Source organism: Chinchilla lanigera, unplaced genomic scaffold (genome assembly GCF_000276665.1).
Source record: "Chinchilla lanigera isolate Chin_1 unplaced genomic scaffold, ChiLan1.0 scaffold00006, whole genome shotgun sequence".
In the NCBI taxonomy this organism is placed as follows: Eukaryota; Metazoa; Chordata; class Mammalia; order Rodentia; family Chinchillidae; genus Chinchilla; species Chinchilla lanigera.
Genome location: NW_004955407.1, coordinates 38,101,980 through 38,109,137, shown reverse-complemented (window position 1 = coordinate 38,109,137; position 7,158 = coordinate 38,101,980). Strand labels below are relative to the sequence as shown.

The 7,158-nt window shown below is 41.0% G+C and overlaps 1 protein-coding gene across 3 annotated transcripts in view; it reads left to right on the top strand.

Annotated features, from left to right (window-relative positions):
• Positions 1-1,179: 1,179 nt before the first annotated feature.
• The window catches only part of Brwd1 (bromodomain and WD repeat domain containing 1), a gene marked incomplete in the record, with an annotated part of 104,573 nt that continues 98,594 nt past the window's right edge, over positions 1,180-7,158 (top strand). The window contains 1 exon segment of one of the 3 annotated variants that reach the window (XM_013504839.1): positions 1,180-1,203. 3 annotated transcript variants of the gene reach the window in all.

Genomic DNA, 7,158 nt, shown 5'->3' with positions numbered 1-7,158 from the left:
GCTCCTCATTGTTGCTTTGATAGCCACAGTTGTTTGATAGTCACAGCTGATAGCCAAATCTGCCTTTTGATAGCCACCTGTGACTGTTCCCTCTAAAGGGACAGTCTGTTAAAAGTAATTTTAACTATTTACAGGGGGAGCCAGGCCAGGTTTGAGTAGAGAGAGACTAGGTGGCACTCTTTGGAGCTAAGTATGGATTCCAAATGGTGGGGGAGGAAGGCCTGCTGAGGCTCCAACTGGCTCTGCTGTAGATGTCTTCCTTTTGGCAGTGTTTTTCCTTTTTGAAAAGAAACAAGGGGGAAGAAGGTGTCCCCGCCTGCCCCTCTTCCTCTGTGCCCATTGTAAGGCATCCCTTACACATCACCCTGTCCCGTGCCAGTGGTGGCAGGTTGGAGGTGCAAGGAAGTGGCCAGAACCGGGTTAGCTCCTCTTACTGTGCACCTGGGCCCCCTTCCTTGTGATCCTTGGACCATGCTTAGCTGTAGGGCTTCCTTGGTCAGATCCTCCATTAGCATATCTCTGAGAATAGTGGCCGGCCTGGTAAGATGTTCTGGAGAGAAATCATGATGAATGAGGCAGTCCCCAGGAGACAGGGCTTTGCCTATTCTTTAATACCTGTTTCCATTTAAAACTGTTATTAAATTCATGAGGTTCTCTAGGAATATTTTGTTCTATCCTTGAACTTAGCTGTGTTATAAAAATCAGTCTGCCCTGTGTTATAGAAACCAGTCAGCATTGTTCTTGAGGGGAGAGAGAAGCAAGAGGAGTTAATTTCCAGTTCTCCCTACAGACTAACAGGCAGATAAACTTGGACTAAAACCTGTGCATTTATTTTTTGAGAGCTTTAGTATTAAATCTGGAGGAGTTTTTGAGAATACGATCCAGAGATAAGTAAAGGTCAGCTTCACTCTGGAAGGGCCCCAGGGAGGGGAAACTCACCATTCTGGAGATTTGGTTCTGAAATCTAGCAGCCACAGGGAGTGAATTGTCTTGGACCAAACACCGTTGTAAACTGTGTTATTATATCTTGAGAGCAGGGCAGTGCAGAAGGGACAGAAGAGTGACTCTTGAATACGGCACAAGAACTAAATCCTGTTTTAAATTTTGAAACAGGGTCTCAACACATTGCCTTGGCTGGTCTCGGATTTGTGAAAGAGGAAGAATAGAACTGTTCTGTCAGGCATGAGGACTTCTAAGGGCTAGGTTTGTAAAGGGGGAGCTTATTATTACTATTATTTTTTATTTTTTGTCTTTTTTGAGACAAGGTCTTGCTATGCCATTCAGGCTGGCCTTGAGCTCATTTTGTAGCCCAGGCTGGTCTCGAACTTGCTACGATCCTCCTGCCTCAGCCTCCCAAGTGCTGGGATTACAGGCGTGCGCCACCACGCCCAGCTAAGGGGGAGCTTATTAAAAGCTTATTCCTGGGCGGGGGATTCAGGTTATCTTTTCTCTTCTCTCCTATGTATTTTTTTATTAGTGCATATTAAGAGATTTAGAGCTTTGAGTAGCTTTTTTTTGTACTGGGAATCAGACTCAGTACCTCGCACTTGCTAGGCCAGTGCTGTGCCACTCAGCTATATCCCTGGCCCAACATAATTTGTTTTTACAGATCGACTTCTTTGGTAGCCAGAAAAAAGAAAACTAAAAAAGGGAAACAAGAAAAAGCAGATCATTCTTACATTGTAGTAAATCATTGGAGGGATGGTTGTCATTAAGATTTTTTTTTTTAAGTGCTTGGATAGGACTTGTGTGTGAAAAATAGACTTTTGAAAGTTATTTGGGCTCAATGTAGTGGTGTACACCTGTAATCCCAGCACTTGGGAGGCTGAGGCAGGAGGATAGCCACACGTTCAAGGCCAACCTGGTCTACATAGTGAGTTCAAGGTCAGCCTGAATACATAGTGAGATCCTGTCTCAAAAAACAAAACAACAAAAGATGAGTTACTTGTATTGAAATCAGTGTTTAGCTTATTAGAGTTGTCATTTCTCTTAAACCTTCAATTAGAAATTTTGTGTACAAACAAGTATACACTTTGATTTTCAATTAGTAACTTAATTATGCATCTTAATCTTAAGATGCATAATTCCACTTACACAGTCGTATCACACAGATACTACACCAAGTAGGAGTAAACTTAAAATAAGTCTAAGTGTGTTCTTTCTGAGGATTTAACTTCTGTAAATACAGTATTTCAAATTTATTTTGTAAGTTCTTTTTACTATATTAAACATAAATAAAAGTCACTCAGAGATCACAGTTTTGTTACTATATCAGAATAGACATGACTTGTATGGGTGAATCTGTGCTTTCTTTTTTACTTCATTTTTGCTTATTTGCCAACCTTTTTGAGTTATTAATTACCTCTGTATCCAAAAATGGAACAATGTCCCCATCTAAATACTATAGGATTTAGAAATCAGGCATGATAGATGGCTATAGGCCAAGACTTCGAACCAGGTGGGGTTAGATAGGATCTACTTGAGTCTCAGATTGAATCTTTTTTGTGGTAATCTTACCTATTGTTTTATTTTGTTACTATTTTTTGAGCCAGGTCTAGCTTTGAGACATGAAATTCAGGCTGGCCTTGAACTCACTGTGTAGCCCAGGGTGGCCTTGAACTCATGGCAGTCCTCCTGCCTCAGGCTCCTGAGTGCTGGGATTACATGTGTGCATGCTCTTACCTATTTAAAATAAATGTTTTTATAAACATTCTTCCTCACCAGTACTGTAACTCATCCTGTTACTGTTTTATTTTCATTGTGGGATTCTAAAGACCTTTTTATACAGAGTATAGTTAATTTCTTTCATCTGTGGAGCCTGCATTTTCTTTGAAGTTGATTGTAGAGAAAGGTCATTGTGTAAGCATTTCATTGGTAATTTGCAGAACACTAATCATGGCAGTGTGATAAGAAGTTAAAGTCTAGCAGTGATCTTCCTGCCTCAGTCTCCCAGGCAGCAAATTACTTAGTCTTAACACCAATTTTTTGATCGGTATAGCAGAGATAATGAAAATTGTATCGAAAATTACTGTACCTGGCAAGTGTGAGTTCCTGAGTTCAAGTACCAGTACCCCCTCAAATTACTGTAAACATATGAAAAAGATGGCTTTACAGTATACATGCAGTAGTAGTCAAGTAGTAGTAACATTTATTGCTGATAAAACAGTAAAAGATAATTGGTTTTTCTGTCACTTAATTTGTTTGTGGCAAATTCTCTGTATGAATGCTAGTGGCTGGATGAGGAACAGTCTGTGTAGTGCAGTGCTGGGTATTGGTGGTGGTATTGCTGTCTGGGAGTCCCTCGGACTTGCCTGTGCTGTGTTCAGCATACTGTAGTTCCACAGCCTCACCTAGTCACAGCAGTTATTTGTGTCTAAGGATAAAAGTCCTTAGAATTCTGTTTTCTTTTGGATCATCTATCCATATGGATTTTTGGCAGCGTATTTCACTGGTTTCTTAGAAAGATTTGTTAAAACTTACAGCTGTGGATTGTGGATTCCTGACTCTTTTTTTTATTTTGAATTTTGTTACTAGGCACATGACAAATTTACCGCCCCCCCGCCCCCCCGCCGGGACCGGGAATCAAACTCACGACCATGAGCTTGCCAGGCAGGCGCTGTGCCACAGAGCTAAATCCCCAGCCCCAACCCTTGTTTTTAAAATTAGGAAATGCCTCTGCTTGCCTTAAGGTCTACTTTGCTTCCCTTTAAGTCTCAGTCAGTCTCCGGCCCCTCCTCTCTCCTTTTCTCTCCCTCCCTCTCCCTACCGTAGATTTGCTGAATCTTCAGTCCTTTTCTCCTTTTTTTATTTTTGAGATAGGGTTTCACCTTTTCACTGGTTTGACCAGACTGGCCTGAATTTGAGCTCCTCTGGCCTCAGCTTCTTGTGCTTAGCAATGGCACTGTATATTTTTTCCATCCTTTTACCTTCATTCTTTCTGTATTCTCATACTTAATGTCTCTCTTACAAACGATGTGTAGTTTTATTATGCATTTTCTCAGTTATGCTTACATCATTTTTATTTAATATACTTCATCTTAATTGGACTTAATTTTATTAACTACTATCTCATTTCTTCTTTTTTTTTTTTGGTTTTTCTCTGGTACCGGGAACCGAACTCACGACCTTGCACTTGCCAGGCAGGCGCTTTTGCCACTGAGCTAAATCCCCAGCCCCTCATTTCTTCTTAAAATGGACATAATTATACATATTCAGTGGGGTATAGTGCGTTTTGATGCATAAGTATGATGTTCACTGGTAAATACAATGTTCACTGTATTTATCCTTTTTATGCATATTGTGAATCATGTCTTAATTATTATTAAGTTTCGTAGTGCTAGAAATTGAACCCAGGGCTTTGTGCCACAAGCACTCTTACTACCAAGCTATATCCCCAGACCTTTTTAAAATTTGAGATAGTCATTTAGGCAGGCCTTGAACTCTTGATCTTCCTGCCTCAGCCTCCAGAGTAGGTTGGATTGCAGGTGTGGGCTGCCATACCTGCCTACCATTTCTCTTTTATTTCTTTTCTCTCAATTTCTTTAGGTTTGGTCAAGTAATTCTTTTTTTTTTTTTTTTTGTATTTCTTCTTAGTTATGTATCCTTTCATCCTTTCAGTGCTTTTCCAGGAGATTACAGTATGCATACCTAGGCTCCTTTATCTTTTTTCGGATAAGTGAAGTTAGTTCATTGTTAGTTTCAGTTGTCACTTTTTTGGCTTTTGTACTGTTAATCATCTTACTTTTGTCTGTATGATGAATTTATCAGGATGTTATTGCTAGTTTTTTTTTTTTTTTTTGGTCTTTTTGAGACAGGGTCTCGCCATGCCATTCAGATTGGCCTTAAACTCATTTTGTAGCTCAGACTAGCCTTGAACTTGCAAGATCCTCCTGCCTCAACCTCCCGAGTGCTGGGATTACAGGCGTGCACCACCACGACTGGCTCTGTTGCTGCTTTTTAAAAGTTAGTATTTACTTGCTTACCTATATACTTTCCCTGGTATTTTGAATTCTTACAGTTCTATAGGTTTTATTTCTGATAAATTTTCTTCAGTCTGCAAAATTTATTTTGGTATTCCTTTTAATGAAGATTTAATGATAAAAAATAACTTTTTAAAAAACATTTTGAGGGGCTGGGGATTTAGCTCAGTGGCAAAAGTGCCTGCCTGGCAAACGCAAGGTCGTGAGTTCGGTTCCTGGTACCGGAGAAAAAAACAAAAAACAAAAAAACAAAAAACATTTTGAGTTGAAGACATTTGTTCAGCCTTTTTTATAAAATGAAAGATTTTTATCCAGGTGTGACGGTGCTTGATTATATTCCCAACTACTGAGGATCACAAGTTTGAAGCTACCATGACAACTTAATGAGACTCTGTCTCAAAATTAAAAACAAAAGCACAATCAGGTGGGGGTATAGCTCAGTGCTAGAGCGCCCCGGATATCCTGAGTGTAGTTCTTAGTATCACAAAGCAAACAAACTTTTGCTAGCTGTGAAATTATTCTGGTGTGTACGTACAATGTATATAATACTGTGATGTATATGTAATGCTTTCTGTATAAATGATATATGTGTGTATCCTCATTCATATGAATTAAAGATGTCCTATAGTCTCATAGTTTGCTTGATTTTGAAGATTGCTATTTAGAAGTGTTACTGTTACTGCTCTGAAGATTTTTTTTTTTTAAACAACTCATCCTTTATTGTGCCACAGTGCTTTTAACAGAAAGGCTTAAGGGAGTAAGTTCCAGAGTCCAAACTGGGGTGAGGGGGAGTTGAAACCCCCATTTGGTGAAGCTTTTCTATCTCAGTCATCCGTCGTAGACACTTTTCCAAGACCTTGGTCAGATGTGTTTTTCTCATCTTGCTGCTTGTTACGGTTTTCATTTTGGGACTGGGCTATAATGGAGTGGTTGAGTCCTTGCCTGGCATGGGCAAGACCCTGGATTTGATTCCCAGACCACCAAAAATATTTTATTATTGTGTTGTACTATGATGTGCTGTAGTCATTATGTATGCTGCATAACAGATTATTCCAACTTTTACTGGTTTAAAGTACAGATTATGATTCCCTCATAAAGGGTCCAAGCACAGCTTGGGTGGATCCTCTGTCTCTGTCAGGGTTGCAGACAGACTGTCAGCCTGAGCTGGGACTTGTGCAGGTTTGTCTGGGGAAAGGTCAGTCTCCATGCCCACAGAGTATTTGTATTTGGCAGTATTGGTTCCTAGAGGATTGTTAGGTTGAGGTACTCAGTTCCTAAATTGGCTGCTGGCCACCTTCTCCTGTTGGTTTCTCCAGTATGGCACTGTAAGACATCATAAGGTCAGAAGGTGCCAAGCAGCTGAGCATGGTGTGCACATGTAAACCCGGCACTCTGGGAGGCTGAGGCAGGAGGATCCCAAGTTTGAGCCCAGTCTGGGCAGCTTAGCGACTCTGCAGGATACCATCTCAGGATAAAAAATACATAAGACGGGTGGGAATGTGTGAAGGCTCATGTTTAATATCCAGTAACCATCTTCCCCTCAGGCATTGTACACTTGTAATTCCAGCTACATAGGAGGAGTTCTGTGGATTGATTTTAACTGTTGACAACGGGATGTTGTCATATAGTCTTACGTGTAACTAAAGTCTCACATAGAAAGGATAGAAGAGGCCAGAAGAAACAGTTTGAAGGTACGAACCTGGCTGGGCATCTGCTGAGCCAGGGCTCACACTCGCTGTGTGTGGAGGTAGCTGGCACTTTTTGTGTCAGAGGAACACTGAGCCTGGGAAGGGCTGTTAGTGTGGGGCTGAACCAGTCTAAGTCATAACTGTTGGTGTCTGGGCTTCATTGGAGCAGTTAGTTCATCACTGATTTGATGTGTTTTGAAAATCAGATCAAGATTTCCCTCCAGTAGAACTTGCTGTTTGGCACTGGTGAAATTCCTGATAGGTCTCTATTTTGTAGTGAAGCTGTCCCTTTAAAGCCTTTGTAGGGCTGGGGATATAGCTCAGTGGCATAAGCGCCTGCCTGGCAAGCGCGAGGTTGTGAGTTCGATTCCTGATACCACAAAAAAAAGGCCTTTGCAGATCTTGCTATGTTTACACTGAGCCGCCAGCTCTGTGGGTTTGCTCTGCAGTTCTGCCCCTGGCTGTCTCTGGCACCTGCTCTGTTCCCTGTC